Below are 22,525 nucleotides of genomic sequence, written 5' to 3'. Positions count from 1 at the left end.
GCACCGCAAAGATTGCGGTTTGTCCATCATTGCTAGCCAGACCTTGGCGCTAGTATTATGTTAGGGCTAGCGGAACGCACCGAGTAAGTATAGATGTTATTATTGGTGCGATCGCAGCCCGGGGTCCACCGTGCAAGAGGAACCTGCTGCTAGCAAATGACGGCACTATATGGCAGTTTAAGCGAATTCTGTTACTTCACAGAGTCGCACGGAAACAAGACGCTGTGCACTGTTAACCCCACAGGAGTACACAGCTAACTGCCGAGCTGAAGGCAGTCTGTGGTTACGCACACATACAATCTCCTCACCGGAGAAGCCGGTATTCTAGGGGCTTATTTCAGCCGGGGCCCTAGATCCACACACAATCTCCTCGCCAGAGGTGCCGGCATTCTTGGGGCTTATTTCAGCCGAGTCCCTGAACACACACATAAATGTGACCACACAGGCGCATGCACAAAACTGATTCAATACTAGCGCATGGCCCTGCGGTCATGAGAACCTTAAATAGCTGCAGCAAGAACAGGACCTTCCTAGAAGGACCAATGAGAGGCTGCTACAGAGCCTGAGCACCTTCCTGGAGGACCAATGGATTTAGCTACAGTATCTGAACATGTGACCCTCGATCTCCACTGAGAGATCTTACTCTGGGCATGCTCAGAACGAGAAAAGCAGGACTTAGTCCCAGAAGCGTCTGCTCGCCGCTGCCCAGTACTGGCTTTAATGGCAGAAGCTGGAAAAGCAGTAGTAACCCTTTGGACAGAGTCAGACTGAGCAAGACACTGGGACCGACGTCTCTACTGAGCAGGCTCCACTGTGGCTGGAGAAGGATGGGAGATGGCTCGAGATTCCCCCTGTGCAGAGGCGGGATCTTGACCCCTAACACCCCATAGAATGTAATACAGCCCCCCAATTGCCCCACAATCCAGTTATCACTCACTGATATATTTAAAAAAAAACACTCACATCTCCTCGTGCCACGCGCTGCTCCCGGCTCCGGTCTCAGCAGCTGCAGTCTGCATGGCCACACAGCAGGTGCACGATGATATGACATCATTGCGCATCCGCATTGTCAGAGGCAGAGTGGGGAATGATGGGAGAGGGAGCAACAGTGAACGCTCTCTCCTCCATCATTGCATTCAAATGTACCAGTGTCATAGACGCCGGTATAGTTGAATGCGGGGCGGGGCGGGGCGGGCGATCGGGGGGGTGAGTCGGCGCTGGTGGGAGGAGTCGGCCCTGGCGCTGCTGATAGCGGCAGTTGCCCACTCCTGGCACCGGCCCCTCTGGCATTTGCTAGAAGTGCTCGATGGCTCGTCCAGCCCTGGCCATAAGTCTTTCTGGGAATGATGCAACAAGTTTTTCACACCTGGATTTTTTGGGGGGGATCTTCTGCCATTCTTCCGTGCAGATCCTCTCCAGTTCCTTCAGGTTTTGTAAGATATGTTTTAGGCCTCATTCAGACATCAGTGATTTTTCTCAAACGTAAAAGCAAAGATGTTCATCAGTGTTTTGAATGTGAGTTTCATCAGTGTTTCATCAGTGTTTGGTCAGTGTCAGTTTTCAGCATCAGTGTAAAAATAAATAAATGACAAAGCTTCTCTTAGATATTACAATGTTAGTTACAGACAGCACCCTGCACTGACTGATGCTATCCATGTGTTATCCTTGATTTTCCCTGACCCATCGACTTGTACAGGTAAATTTATTCTTGACACAGATCAAGAACGAACAGGTCGCTGGGATTTTTTGGCAGACATACAGTCTGCAAAAACACACGGACATGTGAACAGCACCATAGACTATAGTATAATGGGTATGTGTTCTATTCTGAAAAAACATGCTTAAAATTCGTACATGGCTCATAGACATTTGAATTAAGCCTTAACTGGTTTCCCTGACTTAGTTTTGTGCTCTCAGTTCTGCGTCCTTTTGTCCTATGGCTTTATTTTTTCTAAAACTCACAACTGATTGCTAATTTGCTATGTCGGAAAGATCACTAACGTTAACTATTTATTGCAATCTTTAAGCTTGCTAGTTTCAATTGAAAATGAAAGATCTGAAGGTTTTGACCATGTTTCATGTGAAATCCAATAACATCTCATCTGGTTTTCTAATAAGAAAATCCCTAGTAGGTCTTTGCGCAAGCCTAAAAATCAATAATGTTATCATTGTTCCTTCAAAGTGGTATGAACAGTATTGCACCTTTCATCTCCTAAAAACACATTTCATGCCCATTATTCTGGGTATATTTCCAATCACACCTTGGCAGCATAATGGAAACCTTAAAATACTTTACACCTAAATAAAAAGCTTACCTTTTTATTTTTTTGAAACAATTTGCAAAAATTCCATTACTATGGCAGTGGTATCTGCCTTAGGTATAACTATGTTAACAGTTCTGTAGTTGCAAGAGAATTAAAAAAAACCAAATGTGAAAATCAATTGTGTTACAACAAGAAAATCTTGAAATAGCTTAAAAGGGTTTCCACTACTCAGACAACCCTTTCTCAATATGTACAGTATGTTTTCCCGCAGTAATACACATATTCATCTCCGGTGCTGTTCCATCGGTGTCGGCATTGGCTTTTCCAGGGATCGATACTTTCGCGGACGCATCACTTTCATCGCCTTCAGACACATATCACATACATATGGAGGAAGTGAGAGAGCAGTAGTTCTCACTTCCTCTGAATGTATGCGATTTGAAGCAGCTGCTGATGGGCCGCAGGGATAGCATGACATAATAATGTCACTCCATCCCCTGGAGAGCCATTGGTGACACCTCTGGAACAGCGAGAACACTGGAGGTGAGTGTAAGGCCAAGTTCACATGATCAGTATTTGGTCAGTATTTTATATCATTTTTTTTAAGCCAAAATCAGGAGTGGAACAACCAAAGGAAAAGTTTAATAGAAACATGACATCACGTCTGTATTTTCCAACCACTCCTGGTTTTGGCTTACAAACACTGAGGCAAAATCTAGATCAAATATTGAACGCGTGAACATGGCCTGAGTGTTATTATTTTACAAAGAGAAGACATAGTGATTGAGAAGGTGTTGTTTGAGTAGTGGACAAGTTCCTTAATCACACGGTACTGGACAGTGTAAAACCACCACTGGAAAATTCTTTGGTTCTAATAACGATTATTCACTAAGTTATACTTATTAATTCAAATTAAATTAAGATAATAAAGAGATTTTCCTCTTTTAGAAAACTAAAAAGGGGTTATTCAAAACATTACTTATTTTTTGGTATGGAGCAAAACACTTACTGGCAGATAAATTCTGAACTACCTGCCTGTTCTGCCTTGCAACTATCTCTGCCAGATCAGAGAGGTCAGAGACCACTCCTGGTAGCAATTCTGTGGCTTCTGATGACATCACATCATCTGAAGAGCTTTTTTTCTTCAGTTCTGGTATGTCAACGGGCATCACTGCCGATGTCATGCTGGTTGACAGCCGTCTCTCTGCTGCCGATCTGAGGGGACTGAGTTTCAATCAGCATGATGTCCCCAAGTGATGCCCCATCAACAGAGCTGCTCTATTGACATGAGATCAAAACAATCAGAGAGTCACCATCTTAGCCAATGAAGTTTGTCGCAGGGCAGAACAGCCAGATAGTTAGCAACTAACTGCTTGTTAGTTCTTAGCCCCATACCAAAAAATAACCAAAGTTCCAGATAACTCTTTTAAGATTCAGGCATATGCCAATTTTGTAGCTCTATTTTTTACTGAACCATAATAAGGCTGCCATAGAAATTCATGAAGCTGCTTATGTGCCTTCCTATTCCGAAAACATATGGAGGCACACATAATTTCTTTTGTTGGATTATTTCCAAATTCTGCAAAAAAAACATTTGGCATATTCCATTCCACTCCATGTGTACAGAGACGTTACCATTTAAGTAACAAGTACAGAAGTACACAAAAGCTGTACTATAATAAGCTAAAGAAGCTATGCAGGCTCAGTGCACTGGGAAGGCTCTATACAAGTGTGCATGAGCCCAAAAAAGGATTTTATACTAATGTCAAATAATTACCTAAGACCTCTTTCACACTTGCGTCGTGGCTCCTCCATCGCAATCCGTCGTTTTGGGAAAAAACGCATCCTGCAAATGTGCCCGCAGGATGCGTTTTTTTCCCATAGACTTGTATTTCTGACGGATCGCGACGTATGGACTTACGTCGCGTCCATCGTGCACTGGATCCGCCGTGATCTGGCGGGCCGTCGGCATGAAAAAACGTCCAAGGGAATGTTTTTTTGTACGTCGCATCTGCCATTTCCAACCACACATGCACGGCGGGAACTACGCCCCCTCCTCCCCGGACTTTAGAATGGGGAGCAGATGCATTGAAAAACTGCATCCGCTGCCCACGTTGTGCCTTTATTTTCACAACGTGCGTCGGTACGGCACGCCGATGCTTAGAGATGGACCCGTACCGACACTAGTGTAAAAGTAGCCTAAAATAAGTTTCTGGAAATTATATTGACTAGTGATGATCGAACACTAAAATGTTTGAGTTCTCGGTAGTCAAATCGAGCAGGTCAGACACTTAGATTGGCTCGAGTTGAGTAGCGAGTATAATTGAAGTCAACGGGAAACTGGAGCAATTTTCCAGAAGATCCTAACAGGAGGGCTTGGGGGGCAGGAAAATTGCTGAAATGGATGGAAACCGCGCTCAAATGTAATAATTGAAACAGCATGGTGAAGACACCTGAACATATCTCTGACTCCCAAGTTGCTGCTGGGACCAATGTTGTCAGAGTGTTACGCCACTTTTACAGACTAACAATTCAACAAACACAACCGAAGAGAAAATGGGTTTGACAGGGAAAAATGTTAGGAAATATTATTTCCTGTAAAATGACTTGTATATAGGCCAAAATTAAAAAGAGCAAAAACAAACAAAAAACTCCTCTTCCACCACTTAACAGCTAGGCCATCTCTCACCTTGTTTCCCTGTCACCTATACCTACATTAGATGACATAGTAGAGGGGGAAATAAAACTACACCCACCAATAGTTACCAGTAATTGTAATTTTAATGTTTTACTACCTTATCTGGGCATGTGGTGTGTCTGACGTGGTCAGACACATCCTGTCTAATTTATGAAGAAAGGACACTGAATCTCACAAATGCTATGTGGACAATGCAAGAACTTCCAAAAATTAGAAGGAAGTGGGACTTCAATACACCCTGTATTAGACATAAAGGAAGGCCTCATACACATTATGTTAAAATTGTTAGTTAGTGGGACTCCAAGACTGATAAACCTATGCAATAAGTTCAAGAACTGCAAAAAATTAGAAGAAGGGATTGTAACACACCCTAGAAGACATGTAGAGAAAGGCCTCAGAACATTTTTTCCCATTTTTAAGGAGTGGGACTCCTAGTCAGATAAAGCTTATGTGCTTATGTAAGTGCAAGGGCTGAAAAACATTTACCCAAGGGGATATACATACAGTGTATATAAGTAAGAGAATTGTAGGGGTAGGCTTCATACACATCCTGTCAAAATTATCATGGAGGGCATCATACAAACCCTGGAAAAATTAAAAGTGACTGTTGCATGATGACCCTCTAAAATTTTTTTGACTGAGTGCTGCATGATGACCCTATAAAGATTTTGAGTGAGGACCTCCTGATGGCCCTGTAAAGATTTTGACTGAGGGCCGTCAGATGACTCTACATTTGAATTGGCTTTATGTTCCGCTGCTGTCATCCGGTGGAGTTGAGAAGTCTGGGTCAATACAGGCCTTGTTCCTTTTGATAAGAGTCAGCCTCTCAGCATTTTCAGTTGAAAGGCAGACTCACCTATCAATTATTATGCACCTGGGGGCTCTAAAAACCGCCCTGACAAAATGCTAGCAGCAGAGCAGGTCAGTACCTCCAAGTCATAGAGGCAAAGCTCAAGCCACATGTCTAGCTTGGATGCCTCATATAATGTAGCACCCTCATAGGGTATAATGCAGCCCCTCTCATAGAGTATAATGCAGCCCCTCCACACAGAATATTGTGCAACCCCCTCATAAGAATAATGCAGCCCCTCATAGAATATACTGTAGCCCCCTCATAGGGCATAATGCAGCCCCCTCATATAGTATTATGTAGCCCTCCAGAATATAATGTAGCCCCCTGAGAGAATAATGCAGCCCCCACACAGAATATATTGCAGCCCCCCCCCAGAGAATATAATGTAGCCCCCTCAAAGTATAACGCAGCTCCCCTTATAGGGTATAATGCAGCCCCCCTACACCTCCATCATTGTTTTCATCACCACCTCCATCATTGCCTCCTCCCTCACCACCATTGTCCTTTCCACCACTACCATAATTTTCCTTTCCACCACCTCCATCATTGCTTTCTTCCCCACAACCCCCATCATTGCCCATTCTACCACCTCCATCATTGCCTCCTCCCCTACAAACACCATTGTCCTTTCCACTACTACCATCATTGTCCTTTCCACCAACCCATCATTGCTTTCTTCCCCACCACCCCCATCATTGCCCATTCCAACACCTCCATCATTGCCTCCCCCACCATCATTGTCCTTTCCACCACAACCATCATTGCCTTCTCCCCACCACCTCATCATTGCCCATTCCACCACCTTCATCATTGCCTCCTCCCTCCACCACCATCATCCTTTCCACCACCAACAACATTGCCTTCTCCCCCACCATTCCCACCACTGCTCTCTCCATCACCCACATCATTGCCAATCTCCAATAAACACACAGCACCACACACACACAGCACCGCACCACATACACTCATGCAGGCAGACAAACAGAGACACACCAACACATCCAGGAAGCAGCATCTTCGGCTCCAGCAGCATCCTCTCTGAAACAGCCGTGCTGAATGATGACATCATCCAGTCACACTGTGTCCGACAGGAAGCGCTGGGCATCAAATCCCTGCAGCTCCACTTCACTACCAAGCTGCAGGGATTAGCCACCTCCGGGGCCCCAATGCAGCTGCTCCAGATTTATATGTGGGCAGTGTTAGCCTCAGCCTGTGGCTAACACTGCCCACTATGTGAAATGAATATTCACTCCTATCCACGCCCATGGGGGTGTGGGGAAGCGTGAATATTCATTTCTCTTTAGCAGCAGAGACAGGCTCCTGTCTCCAGCTGCTGCTCAGCTGACACCGAGTGGGCCCCCTGACTCAGGGGCCCCATAGCTGCTGGGAGTGCCACTATTAGCGACTCACCACTGACTGAGGGCCCCTGGAGCAGTGGGGGCCCTAGGCAGCTGCTGGCTAGTATGCCAGCAGGTGTCAGTGCTTGGGCCCACTGGAGAATCCTCCGATTCTCCAGTGTGCCAGTCCGACCCTGCTGCCATAGTAATATTAAACCCTGCCTAAATGCCTCTAATCCTAAACATTTCCTCCGCTGAATGCAGGTAACAGTGGTTTCACTATAGAAAGGAAAATATTTAGCCCTGAAACTGTTGTTTAAATTCTGCAAGAGCAGTATACAAGTACTCTGATAGCAATATTATTAAACCCTGACTATATCCCTGCTCTAAAATACGCTCTTCTTCCTATAAAAACTGCCTCTGAACTTCTTCCTGAACAGAGTGTGTCAAGCATCGCGTCATGGGGTCTTATATAAGCTAACATGGCTACGGCTTCCCCTGCTGCGCTATGTTACGGCGGCCTCCACTTCACCCACACTCCTCATTCTGGCAACAAACATGGTGGAGGAGTGGGCCTTCTCCTTTCTTCTAACTGCACCTTTACCCAATCCCACCTCTTCCCTCCCTTATCCTCCCTCCTTTGAAGTCCACTCTGTCCGCATCTACTCTCCCTCCACCTCCAAATGGCAGTCATTTACCAACCTCCTGACCTGACCACTGTCTTTATTGACCAATTCTCCACCTGGATTCTTCAGTTTCTCTCTGCTGACATTCCCACCATCATCATGGGTGACTTCAACATCCCCATTGACACCCACCAGTCAGCAGCCTCCAAACATCTGTCCCTTACTTCATCTTTTGGACTTACTCAGTGGTCCTCCTCAGCCACCCACACAGACGAACACACATTAGACCCGGTCTTCACCCGTTTCTGCTCCCTTTCTAACTTCTGTGCGCCTTGTGTACAATTTTGAAACCAAATTTTGATACCAATAGACTCACAACAGGCAATAGCTTTTTCAAAATCAGATATGCCATAGCGCGCTTCTTCGGGTATGTGCACGTCAGGATTTCTTGCAGAAATTTCCTGAAGAAAACCGGAAATTTTCTGCAAGAAATCCGCATGGTTTTTTTTGCGTTTTTTTCACATTTTTTTCACGTTTTTTTTTAGCATTTTGCAAGCGTAATTAGCTTGCAGAATGCTAAAGTTTTCCAAGCGATCTGTAGCACCGCTTGGAAAACTGATTGACAGGTTGGTCACACTTGTCAAATATAGTGTTTGACAAGTGTGACCAACTTTTTACTATAGATGCAGCCTATGCAGCATCAATAGTAAAAGATAGAATGTTAAAAATAAAAAAAATGGTTATACTCACATTCTGCAGACAGCCGATCTCCTCAGCGGCTTCTGTTCCTATAGATGGTGTGTGCAGGACCTTCGATGACGTCGCGGTCACGTGACCGCGACGTCATCGCGGTCATGTGTCCGCGACGTCATCGCAGGTCCTTCACACACACCATCTATAGGAACGGAAGCGGCCACGTGCACCGCTGAGAGGCGGGAAGACTGCAGGGGCCATCGAAGGTGAGTATATGACTATTTTTTATTTTAATTCTTTTTTTTTCTTAACCATTATACGGTGCCCAGTCCGTGGAGGGGAGTCTCCTCTCCTCCACCCTGGGTACCAACCGCACATGATCTGCTTACTTCCCGCATGGTGGGCATAGCCACATGCGGAAAGTAAGCAGATCAATGCTTTCCTAGGTGTGCGGAATCCCCGCAATTCCGCAAATTTAATGAACATGTTGCTTTTTTTTCCGCGATGTGATTTTTTTGCCGAAAAAAAAGCAACATTTGCACAAGATATGCGGAATACACTGAAGATAATGGGAGGCATATGTAAGCGTTTTTTCCCATTTTTATCATGTTTTTATAGCGAAAAAACGCGAAAAAAATGTGAAAAATTCTGAACGTGTGCACATGGCCTTCAAGTCAGACATCAACCTACAGACTTCCTTTGGTGTGGCTATCTCCACTCTTCTCCCATTGTGGTTGGCTATACTCCTCTTATCTAAAACCCTGGGGTAATGCACTTTGTACAGGAGAGAAACCAGCTATCACAAATGTAAATACACACAAAGGCAGCTTCATCTATGTAGAGGTCAGAATGTTAAATTACTTAGGCTGGGTACTGCCCAGGAGCAGAGAGTGCACAGAAGAATGAAGTGAATTCTACACTTAAGGTACCGTCACATTAAGCAACGCTGCAGCGATATCGACAACGATGCCGATCGCTGCAGCGTCGCTGTGTGGTCGCTGGAGAGCTGTCACACAGACAGCTCTCCAGTGACCAACGATGCCGAGGTCCCTGGGTAACCAGGGTAAACATCGGGTTACTAAGCGCAGGGCCGCGCTTAGTAACCCGATGTTTACCCTGGTTACCAGTGTAAATGTAAAAAAAAACAAACACTACATACTTACATTGCCGTGTCTGTCGCGTCCCTCGCCTTCAACTTCCCTGCACTGTGTAAGCGCCGGCCCTAAAGCCAGGGCCGGCGTCAGCACCCGGCGCACCAGGGCAAGTGCCGGAGCCCTGGCGAGACGGGGGGCCCACTCACGCTGTCAGAGATCCATCTGGCCATTCAATTTGTGCTGGCACAAGCATCTTCTCACTGTCAGTGCAGGGCCAGGAACATAGGGGTTAAGAAGGCAGCCAGCGTGACACTGTTTGTGGGCGGAGAGAGCACGTTCTCCTGTTCTGCTCTCCCGCCCGCCTCTCGCTGGCTGCACTCACTGCTTAGTAACCCGATATTTACCCTGGTTACCATTGTAAAACATTGCTGGCATCGTTGCTTTTGCTGTCAAACACGACGATACACGCCGATCTGACGACCAAATAAAGTTCTGGACTTTCAGCAACGACCAGCGATATCACAGCAGGATCCAGATCGCTGCTGCGTGTCAAACACAACGATATCGCTATCCAGGACGCTGCAACGTCACGGATCGTCGTCGTTCTCGTTGCAAAGTCGTTTAGTGTGAAGGTACCTTTAGATTAGCTTGATAACTCAGAGAGGTGGTCCAATGACAAGAGCACACAGGAGAGGGCATGAGGTCTGCAGCACTGAGGAGAAGCAAGTTCCATTGGGAAATTTAGCTTTAACAGTATACAAATAGGATCACCCCATTCAGTTACGTATGTGAAGCTGAATGCACAAAAGGACAGATAGAAATTAAAAAGATGCAAAGGACAAGAAAAAAACTTTAACTTGGGTTTAGTCTGTATTAACAACAACTATGCATTTACAGTGCTCTGCAAAAATAATGCAATTGGTGGAATAACCCTTTAATTGCTGTAAGAGAGTTGCAGATATTTTCAATTCTGTTCCAGATTTTCACCCAACAGAAGGTTTATGTATAATATTTCATAATCAAAAAGTCACGATTATCTTTAAATATAGGAGGCAAAGTAAATTTGTGACCTTTTGCTGACCTCGTGAGATCTACTTGGATTTTATTGGATGTCTTAATAATCAATACCACAGTTGTTAATAATACACCCATCTTAAAACATTTCTGCTTCTATTATTAAGATAAATTACTGTGCAGTAAAAAACCAAAGGGCTGCGTGCCTGAATAGTTTAATCATGGTGGTCTGATGTAATGGAGAAAAAGGCATGTTCACACAGGAGAACAAATTATACAACCATCGATTTATTTTTTAAAACTATTTTGAACAATAATTAGAAAAAATGTACAATAATAAAAAATAAGAATCAGTTAAGAGAATTCTTACTATTCCCAAGATTTAATTGTTAACTTGTAATAATACACAATGGCTCCAATTCATTAAAGGAAACCTGCCACCCTCAAAATCGAGGGTGAGCTAAGCCCACTGGCATCAGGGGCTTATCTACAGCATTCTGTAATGCTGTAGATAAGCCCCCGATGTATCCTAACAGATGAGAAAAAGAGGTTAGATTATACTCACCTGGGCAGGCGGTCCGATCCGGTAGGCATCGCGGTCCAGGGCCTCCCATCTTCATAGGATGACGTCATCTTCTGGTCTTGAGGCTGCGGCTCCGGCGCAGGCATACTTTGTCTGCCCTGTTGAGGGCAGAGCAAAGTACTGCAGTGTGCAGGTGCCGGGAAAGGTCAGAGAGGCTCGGCGCCTGCGCACTGCAGTACTTTGCTCTTCCCTCAACAGGGCAGCAAAGTACACCTGTAGTCGCAGCATGAAGACCAGAAGAGGACATCATCTGATGAAGATGGGAGGCGCCGGATCGCGACGCCCATCGGACCGGACCGGGACCGCCCCTGGGTGAGTATAATATAACCTCTTTTTCTTATCTTTCAGGATACATTGGTGGCTTATCTACAGCATTACAGAATGCTGTAGATAAGCCCTGATGCTGGTGGGCTTAGCTCACCCTCAATTTTGGGGGTGACAGGTTCCCTTTAAGACTGGCATTATGCATGCCAGTCTTGAAAGGGTTATCAGGAATGTTTCTTTTTTTAACAATGTGCATAAGAACTAACAAGCAGGTAATTGCTTATTACCTGCCTGTTTTGCCCAGCGCCAAATTCTGCCAGCACAGAGCACTCCTTGCTGCAAGCAATTCAGTGGCTTCTGCTGACATCACATCAACAGAGCAGAGGCTTCTCTTCTACTCTGCTCTGTTGACAGAGCATGACTGCTGACGTCATGTTGACTAACAGTTGTCTCCCCGCTGCTTAACTGCGGGAAGCCTGCGGTCAGTCAGTATGGCACTGGAAGTCTCCCTCGTTGACAGAGTTGTCCAGAAGAAGAGCTGCTCTGTTGACTTAGAGCAGCTGAATGACCAGTAGGAGTGGTCTATGACCGTTTTAAGATGGTGCTCTGTTAGATGTACTTGCCTGTTAGTCTTTAGGCCCATGTGGAAAAAAAAATCCTGGAAAACTCTTTAATGATTGGGACCACCGGAGCAAAGAGTGCCTAATTTGAAGGTGCATGATTCTTAATAAATTTAGTGCATCTTACAAATGACAAGGGCCTCCATGAACCAACACTAGAAATGCTTCTCCAATCCACTAATGTAGTGTGAATTTTGAAGTATTATACAGGTGGACTTAGAAATGCCTTCATCCTGTCAATTTTTGGAAGAGCCGACCAAAACTGATGTAAAAATGCTAAAAGTTGTAAAATTTGGGTGCAGCTTCAAGTTGCACCAAATTTTTGTGGCTTTTGAACATGTTTTTCAATAAAATTCTGGCATAAACACTTTCATGAATTGGGGCCAAAACTTGGAAATCTCTGTTCCAACTATCTGGCTCTCAGTTTAGATTCACATTCCTAGGGACATTATCGCTATTATGATATTGTTTGTGATATCATAAAAAATCCTGAGAGAGTTGTCATACTTCATGTTGGTATAGTATGATTGATCCTGAACATATAAAATAGACAATTATAACATAATAGAACATTACATAAAAGGCAAATCAATGGCTCCAGCAATGAGAATGTCAGCAAACGCAAAGCCAAAGGGATATTGCCACATTGTCTGGGTAGATAAGTGGCAATTCATGTTTGTTTACCTGTAAAAAAGTATACAAAGGTTTTTAGAACTCTTATTCATTTCAGTGGGGAAGGAATAGATACTTCCTCATCAAGAACATAGAACTGGGCCAAAAGCAGAATGAGAAATAAGGAGAGGTCCTATAGCATAAAATGTAATTGGCTCCAAATGCTTTGCAGGTAGAAGACTAACCATGCTTTTTAAATAAAAATATCTCTCCCAACTTCACCGTACACAGGAGCCCTCCTCTGTTCTCTATGAGAGAGTCGCTGCCAGACTCCTACATCACTTGTGGGGGGTAATTGAGAGCCCTCATACACTAATGTCGATATAGACTGTCGATATTGGCATGTTTGCCTCACATTAGTCTAATGTACATGGGGACTTTTAGTGTGGGAGTGCACATTGGTCTTAAGTGTGCAATGTCTTAAAAAGATATTCCAGTTATTACAAATTATGATAACTTGTGGGTCCTTCAGAAAAGCTCACTACACCTCTCCTTAAAATTTATGGGACTGATGGTGATAGTGAAACATAGCACTCTGTTTCACAATTCTATAGAAATTGCTTTATTTAATCTAAAGACACAAATCCCGTTTTGGCAAACAGCAAGGTAACAGCGGTCAATGCATAAACTGAGAATGCTTGGTCTAGAAAAAAAATGTAAAATGTTACATTGGTTTAACTACTTGTTCAATGGTAGAAAATAGAGGATTCTTATTAGCCACTTCATATATATGGATATAAGTTTATGTCCCTTTCAGTGGTGCCTTCAAATGTCTAGGTGATGCCTTCAATAGTGACCATGGTATCTAGCCAGTTAAACAGATGAAGGGTGTACATATATTATATGGACAAAAATATTGTAACACCTTCAGTTTACTCTTACAGGAACCTTAAGGACATCCCTTTCTTGATCCTCAGGTATAAATATGGAATATGTCCATATTTGTAGCTATAACAACTTCCACTCTTTTGGGAAGATTTTCTACATATTAAAGAGTGAGAATTTTAGCCCACTCATCCAGAAGAGCAATTGGCCCGTTAGACATTGACATTTTATCAGTAGGCTTAGGGCACAATATTCATTCTAGTTCTTCCCAAAGGAGTTTAATGGAGTTGAGGTCAGACCTCTGTATGGCCAGTAAAGTTCTTCCACACCAAACTCACCAAACCATGCCTTTATGGACCTTAGTTTGTACAGTGTGGAACAATCACACTTGAACAAAATGAAAAAAAATGGTTTTCCCCAAACTTTCCCACAAAGTTGGAAACATACCATTGTCTAAAAAACTTGTTATGCTAAAGCAGCAATATTTTCCTTCACTGAAACTAAGGGATCTAGATAAACCCCTGGCAAACAATCCGATAATATTATTCCTCCTCTACCACTTCCACTTTTCAGAAAATTACTCCAAAAATAGACCACTGATGCATAGACTGGCCAGAGGTCTCCTGACCCAAGCCTGACAGCCTCATAAAAATATATGAAGCTGTCACGCTTGGGTCATGAGAGCCACCACCAATCCGTGCATTTCGTTGTGAGGTTGGACCACAGACATCTGCATGAGCCTTTACATTGATGACAATTTATTACAGCACCACACTCAATTTCAGGGAACTCTTTAGAACAAGCCATTTTCACAAATGTTTGTAAAGGTAGACTGCAGAGCTGGATGCTTAATTTTATACACTTGTCGCAATGTGACTGAATTTAAAAAAAAACAGAATTACCGTATTTTTCGGACTATAAGACGCACCGGACTATACAGGTTTTAGAGGTGGAAAATAGGGAAAAAAATATTTGAAGCAAAAAAAAGTGGTAAAATATTTAATAACATAAATAACATACTATTATATGTGGTGTTATTATATATAATAGTATGTTATTATGTTGGAAGCTGCGGGACCAGTGTGGTGTCTGTGAAGTACGATATGAAGACGCTGGAGGGTGAGTATAAGGGCTCATTTCCACATGCGAGGCACATGTCTGTATCTCGCATGTGGAAACCAAGCTGTGGCGCCGGCACTTTGGAGCGGAGCTGTGCAGCTCCATGTGTTCCTATGCGGCCGCACGCTCCACTCTGGACTGCCGGCTCCACAGCTTGGTTTCCACATGCGAGATACGGACGTGTGCCTCAGCGTCCAGCACAGGCAGGTATGCAGCGATCTCCTGGCCCCTGCTGCTGCCTCCTCCTCCCCCGGACACACAGATTTTCCCCGGAATCAGTGCTGGGGAAACTGTGTGTCCCTGCTTAAGTGCAGCATTCATTTGCTGCTCCTGGCTCACCGCTCAGCAGATCAGTGGGCGGGGAGCAGCTAATAAATATTCACTGCACTTAATCAGCGGGGCCATGTACTTTCCCCAGCAGCTGATTCCGGGCAGCGGGGACATCCTGAAGTGGGATAACAGTGCGATCCCACTCACTGCTGCCCCCCTCCCCACATGCTATATCCGTACTATAAGACGCACCCACACTTTCCTCCCAAATTTGGAGGAAAAAAGTGCGTCTTATAGTCCGAAAAATACGGTAATTGATCAAGAGGGTGGTCCCAATACGTTTGTCTATATAGTGTATGTGATATATTAGTAATCGGAACAAACTGAACAAAAAAGGTAATTCATTCACATAGCACAGTAAATATACTTAAAAAAAAAGCAAACAGTTATTGGGATCTATTTTTTCTTGTCAAGAACATTTGCATCTATACAAATCTATGGTCAGACCACGCTTGAAATACTGTGCAGTTTTGGGCAGCAGTGTATAAGAAGGGCATGGCTGAACAGAGCAGATGCAGAGGAGGACAATAAAGGTTAGCAGAGGAATGGATGGTGTACAGTACAAATGAGTAATCAAACTAAGAGTTATTCAGTTTGTAAAAATGAGAGGTTAGTTACAATCTAGTCACAGAGTATATATATATATATATATATATATATATATATATATATATATATATATATATATATATATATATATATATATATATATATATATATATATATACACTCACCGGCCACTTTATTAGGTACACCTGTCCAACTTCTTGTTAACACTTAATTTCTAATCAGCCAATCACATGGCGGCAACTCAGTGCATTTAGGCATGTAGACATGGTCAAGACAATCTCCTGCAGTTCAAACCGAGCATCAGTATGGGGAAGAAAGGTGATTTGAGTGCCTTTGAACGTGGCATGGTTGTTGGTGCCAGAATGGCTGGTCTGAGTATTTCAGAAACTGCTGATCTACTGGGATTTTCACGCACAACCATCTCTAGGGTTTACAGAGAATGGTCCGAAAAAGAAAAAAAATCCAGTGAGCGGCAGTTCTGTGGGCGGAAATGCCTTGTTGATGCCAGAGGTCAGAGGAGAATGGGCAGACTGGTTCGAGCTGATAGAAAGGCAACAGTGACTCAAATCGGCACCCGTTACAACCAAGGTAGGCCTAAGAGCATCTCTGAACGCACAGTGCGTCGAACTTTGAGGCAGATGGGCTACAGCAGCAGAAGACCACACCGGGTACCACTCCTTTCAGCTAAGAACAGGAAACTGAGGCTACAATTTGTACAAGCTCATCGAAATTGGACAGTAGAAGATTGGAAAAACGTTGCTTGGTCTGATGAGTCTCGATTTCTGCTGCGACATTCGGATGGTAGGGTCAGAATTTGGCGTAAACAACATGAAAGCATGGATCCATCCTGCCTTGTATGGAGCATCTTTGGGATGTGCAGCCGACAAATCTGCGGCAACTGTGTGATGCCATCATGTCAATATGGACCAAAATCTCTGAGGAATGCTTCCAGCACCTTGTTGAATCTATGCCACGAAGAATTGAGGCAGTTCTGAAGGCAAAAGGGGGTCCAACCCGTTACTAGCATGGTGTACCTAATAAAGTGGCCAGTGAGTGTATATATATAATATTGATAGTACTGATGTCTTTGTAATGATCGCTCCTATTTACATGTAAGCCTGTAAAGCTGGCCATAATCATTAGGCCTCCTTCGCATGTCCATATAAAACACGTATGTTAAATAATGGTACAGGTGTCATCAGTGTTATACATCAGTGCATGATCCTTGTATCCGTTTTTACCATCATTGTGTCATCAATGTTTTTTCGGCATGGTAATGGATGAAAAAAATAAATGACTAATCTTCTCCTATACTTTGCAGCGTTTATCACAGACGGCACACTGATGCCATCTGTGTGTTGCACGTGTTTTTCACAGACCCATAGACTTGTATTGGCCCTTGTCATCTGTGTTGCTGGAAAAAAAGGGCATTTCTCTGTGTGACACGGTGGCCAACGGCTATCACATCCCACGTGACTCCACTGAGCGTTCCTGTGATCTCTATAACAGAGGCGCTGCTAGAATCATCTGTCACTATTTTCCTGCCAAATAACAAGATTGAATGGTTGAATTCCATGCCCCCGTGACATAATTCAGCAGAACCTGAACACATTAAATCAGTGTTCCCCTAACTCCAGTCCTCGAGAGCCACCAAGGTCATGTTTTCAGGATTTCCTTAGTATTGCACAGGTGATTGAATGCTTGCCTGGCCAGGTGATGCAATTATCACTTGTGTAATACAAAGGAGATCCTGAAACCATGACCTGTTGGTGGCTCTCGAGTAAATGGTAATTCGATCCCCTGTGCTGACTTTTACCTGGGGCCATTATTATGACATCTGAAGCAAAGAAGGTTTCATCTTCATAATAGAAGGGGATAATTTACTGTAAGAACAGTGATAATTTGGAACCCTACACCACAGAACCTTCCAGCGAGAACAGGAAGCCTTTCTTGTAAGACATTTTACAAGTTATGGGTGTTACATTTTTGGAGATGGGACGTTAAGCCATGGATTTATTTCCAGACTTGGAGTCAGGAAGGAATTGATGGAGATATTGGTATCTGCTTCAAAGGAGTTTTTGCTCTGGATAAACACATTAGGATTATATGTTAAATTTGATAAATCTGGGTCTTATTCCAGTTGTGATAGTAACCAATATCCACCATCAATAAGCTTAACAATTCTAACCTTCCATGTATTACATGCCACTTCTTCTAATTACCCCTATGGTTGTACGCAGCAGCTCTGCTGGGAAAATGTCTGGCTGGTCACAGCTCCTATTTAAAGAGGGTTGTATGTGATATTTCTTTATGCTGGTTTATGTCGCACCATCATATACTACAGACATTGTCATCACTGTCCCCATTGGAGAACACAATATAAAATCCCTATCAGTAGGTCTATGAATTGTTGGAAGAAACTCTCAGGGAGAACATACACACCCCTTGCCTATGTCCTTGGTGAGATTTAAACTCAGGACCCTAGTGATGCACTTCTAACCACTGAGCCACCTGCTCTACATCATTTCATAATCCATTGGTATAGAGTGTACAGTCACTGTCCACCACCAAGAGGCACCTTGTATAATGGATGTGGCCCTAATGCGGGGCACCATAGCAGCAGCTGTGCATGGTCTTCTATAGATAAAAGTTGAATTTTTGAGAACAGTATTATTTGTCATGACTTTTATGTTTATAATGGAAATTACTAGACTAGACTTTTATTATTGCTAAAGAAACCGCTAAAATCCTATTAGTCTTATAGGACACACATTAAAACAACGTATTGATTTTATTGTCTTCAAATCAGATTTTCTTCATCAGATTCAAACCGATGGAGCTCTAAGTCTCAAGTCGACCATGCTGGCGCAGAAATGTGATTCATATCTAGCCTTTGATTAATAGTCTGTTAGGCAGTGGCTTTTCCAGCAGAGTGAGATTTCAGCAGAGAGGCTCAAGGAGATTAATTGCAACCAGACTGATTTAATCCAGCCTTTGACTGTATTCATTGAAGCCAGAGCTGCAGTGTTCATGAAGGGTATATTTGTAACTTTCATCTAAAAACTATGAAGGTACAGGGGAATCTTCATTATATAGTTATTAGATAGGAAGACACAGATAAGGGTTATTAGAACTGACATTGCACAGGTTGTCAACACTATAGACTTAAAGAAACACTTTAGCATTTTTTTTCTTTGCAATAAAGGTCCTGATTCATTCTGTATGCCAGTCTAAATGAAGGCACCACTGGAGTAATTAGATACACCCAATTCTTTTAAAATTGCACACCATTTAATGAATTAGACACAACAGCCTCCGCCAAAGATAGACTGCAGTCAAAAGTGCCACTAAAGTGGCATTCATTTTCATGAACTTTCTAAGTTCAATACACACCATCCCACCCAAACGATTGCAACATTTCAAATTGTTTTATGCCAAAACACAGTGATGAATGAGGCTCATGTTGCTTACTCACCATCAATATTTTTGCAGTTTATTAAATCCTACATTAGTTACATCTATACTTTTCCTCCTCTTTATAATAGAAAGTTGGGATGTGATCTCCCGTCTGACAAAATGTTCAGTACATACGCTAATATATAACCTAGATGCCAGTCTATGACTTCCAGTGATGACATCTATCAAATAACTTCTGACAGCTATTAGATTTCTCACCAAACAGAAATGTTTAGAATATGTCTAGTGGTGAGCGAGTATACTCGTTGCTCGGGTTTTCCCGCGCATGCTCGGGTGATCTCCGAGTATTTGTTAGTGTTCGGAGATTTCGTTTTCGTCGCCTCAGCTGTATGATTTAAGGCTGCTGGACAGCCTGAATACATGTGGGGGTTGCCAGGTTGCTAGGGAATCCTCACATGTATTCAGCCCGTCTAGCAGCCATAAATCATGTAGCTGCGTGGACAAAAACTAAATCTCTGAGCACTAATAAATCCCCAGAGATCACCCGAGCATGCTCGGGAAAACCCGAGCAACGAGTATACTCGTTCATCACTAATGTCCACATTAGAGCAAGAGATGGAGCATGTCATGTTCTCTTTTCTTATGGATTCATGCAAATCAAAAACAATAGCCACAAAAACCTCTCTGACATATCTAAGTCAGGAATAGAGGGCTATAGTTAGCCCATACAACAAAAGAGGAGATATACCTACTCAAAACAATATACTGAGACTGGAGAAAAAGGAGTCCTACTAGGTATGGATAAGGTAGAACAAGTTTCAAATTTATTAAAGTTTCACATATCATAAATTACACATAGAAAATAGATAAAAAGTGGTACTTGTGCAAGAACAACAACCTGGGGTAACCATGAGACTCCCACAGCTTTGGTCCCTTAGTGCCTATCAATGAATACATAAGGTGCATGTGCATAATATTGGGGCACAGGGGGATAAGTGTGCTGCCATGATGAAAGAACCTATCGCATGCCACAATGGGAAGATAATCACAGAGTCCAAGGTACAAAAAATGGCAACCACTTACCACTACAAGGGCTGAAGGGTCCTGGGATGGTTGTGAGGAAAGGAAGCCCCCCGCTTCCTTTCCTCACAACCATCCCAGGACCCTTCAGCCCTTGTAGTGGTAAGTGGTTGCCATTTTTTGTACCTTGGACTCTGTGATTATCTTCCCATTGTGGCATGCGATAGGTTCTTTCATCATGGCAGCACACTTATCCCCCTGTGCCCCAATATTATGCACATGCACCTTATGTATTCATTGATAGGCACTAAGGGACCAAAGCTGTGGGAGTCTCATGGTTACCCCAGGTTGTTGTTCTTGCACAAGTACCACTTTTTATCTATTTTCTATGTGTAATTTATGATATGTGAAACTTTAATAAATTTGAAACTTGTTCTACCTTATCCATACCTAGTAGGACTCCTTTTTCTCCAGTCTCAGTAAATCAAAAACAATGTACAACAACTCCAAAAAAGTTAAGACACTGTGCAAAATGTTATGAAAACAAGAATGCAATGATTAGGAAATCTTTTATTGCCACTGTTACTTAAGGTACCTTCACATTAAGCGACGCTGCAGCGATAGCGACAACGATGCCGATCGCTACAGCGTCGCTGTTTGATCGCTGGAGAGCTGTCACACAGACCGCTCTCCAGCGACCAACGATGCCGAGGTCCCTGGGTAACCAGGGTAAACATCGGGTTACTAAGCGCAGGGCCGCGCTTAGTAACCCGATGTTTACCCTGGTTACCAGCGTAAAATGTAAAAAAAACAAACACTACATACTTACATTCGCGTCCCCCGGCGTCCGCTTCCTGCACTGACTGAGCGCCGGCCCTAACAGCAGAGCGGTGATGTCACCGCTGTGCTGTGCTTTCACTTTCACTTTACGGCGCTCAGTCAGTGTGGGAAGCGGACGCCGGGGGACGCGAAGGTGAGTATGTACTGTTTGGTTTTTTTTACATTTTACGCTGGTAACCAGGGTAAACATCGGGTTACTAAGCGCGGCCCTGCGCTTAGTAACCCGATGTTTACCCTGGTTACCAGTGTAAAACATCGCTGGTATCGTTGCTTTTGGTGTCAAACACGACGATACACGCCGGTCTGACGACCAAATAAAGTTCTGAACTTTGTTCAACGACCAGCGATATCACAGCAGGATCCTGATCGCTGCTGCGTGTCAAACTAAACGATATCGCACGGATTGCTAGCGATATTGTTTAGTGTGAAGGTACCTTTACACACTTCTCAGCTGAAGATGAGGGGTGTGTCTGCAAGGGTTAATTCATCTCCTCTCACTCAATCCAGCTCTCAACCTCTATTTAGACTATAAAGTGAGCAAAAATCACGCCCAGGCACATTCCACACACCCCAGTTACTAAACACACGCTGCCACCACTCAGTAAACATATGGGGTGATGCCTCCCTAAACTATATTACTGTCTGACAAGCAAAAGGTCACATACTATATGAAAGGCTAAGCATTCTTTAGAGCAAACAAGGATCAACATTTTTAAAGATTTTAATGTAAAAATATACATTGCTTACAATAAAAGATATAAAAAGATAAAAATAAAATGACACACAAATATGCAAAACAGTTATAAAATAAAAAGGGATAAATAGCAGAGACTTTTTCTTCTACAGTTATCTTCTGTTTCCTTGAGGGAAGGGGAAATGAATTATCAGCCCCCTAGGAAGCCCTCACATGTGAACAAATTCTTTTGTGTCACCCAGCTTTTTATAGTCCTGATCATAGGCTCATATTTCTACGATGACCCAGATTGCCCATTTAAAAGATTCTCTTTGTGACTGGACGATGGGCTAATTTATGGCCTTGCATTTCAAACATCCTGTGTCTCCACCCTCCCAACTCTCTATGCAGTGAATAGGAAATATTCTGCCCAGTTACAAACAATTTGCTAACTCCTTTTGAAGCTCCCATGTTTGAAAAATCAGTATTCTTCCACAAACTCTCCCCCATGTGGCTGAGATCCTGCAATAAGAGTAGGCTAATGTTATCTCCTTTGTAAGTCAGTACGTGGATGCAGCCTTAACTAGTTGTTTCACTGATTGATATTATAGTTTCCCTTACAATTACAGATTTCATTCACAGACACATCTTATTCACAACAAAACATAGAGCACGGATCAGAAGGTAAAAGCTGGACATGTTTCCATTTCATTTGAAAAAAAAACCCTCATTTAGAAATTGATGGCAGCAACACGTCTCAAAAAAGTTGGGACATGGTTATCAAAAGTCTGGAAAAGTGTTGCACAGTATTACAATTTTTATATATAATAGGTTATTGTAACCACATAACAAATTCATATACACAAATCCATAATACAGCCATGTACATAGGGATTTAGATAAACCATTGCAGAAATGCAGTAATAGTCCAAATTGTAGCTGTATTGCAGTAAAGATCTTTACTGTTCCATTGACCAATGTATTCTGTTAGAGAAACATATGATCATGGAGCC

At 43.2% G+C, this 22,525-nt stretch overlaps 1 protein-coding gene across 3 annotated transcripts in view; it reads left to right on the top strand.

The window, feature by feature from the left end:
• FUT9 (fucosyltransferase 9) overlaps positions 1-22,525 on the top strand; it is a 367,796-nt gene that overhangs the window by 308,443 nt on the left and 36,828 nt on the right. The gene's annotated exons all lie outside the window — the stretch shown is intronic.

Source organism: Ranitomeya variabilis, chromosome 2, assembly GCF_051348905.1.
Source record: "Ranitomeya variabilis isolate aRanVar5 chromosome 2, aRanVar5.hap1, whole genome shotgun sequence".
In the NCBI taxonomy this organism is placed as follows: Eukaryota; Metazoa; Chordata; class Amphibia; order Anura; family Dendrobatidae; genus Ranitomeya; species Ranitomeya variabilis.
Note: the sequence above shows the minus strand (reverse complement) of the source record. Positions and strands in the feature narration are given on the sequence as shown.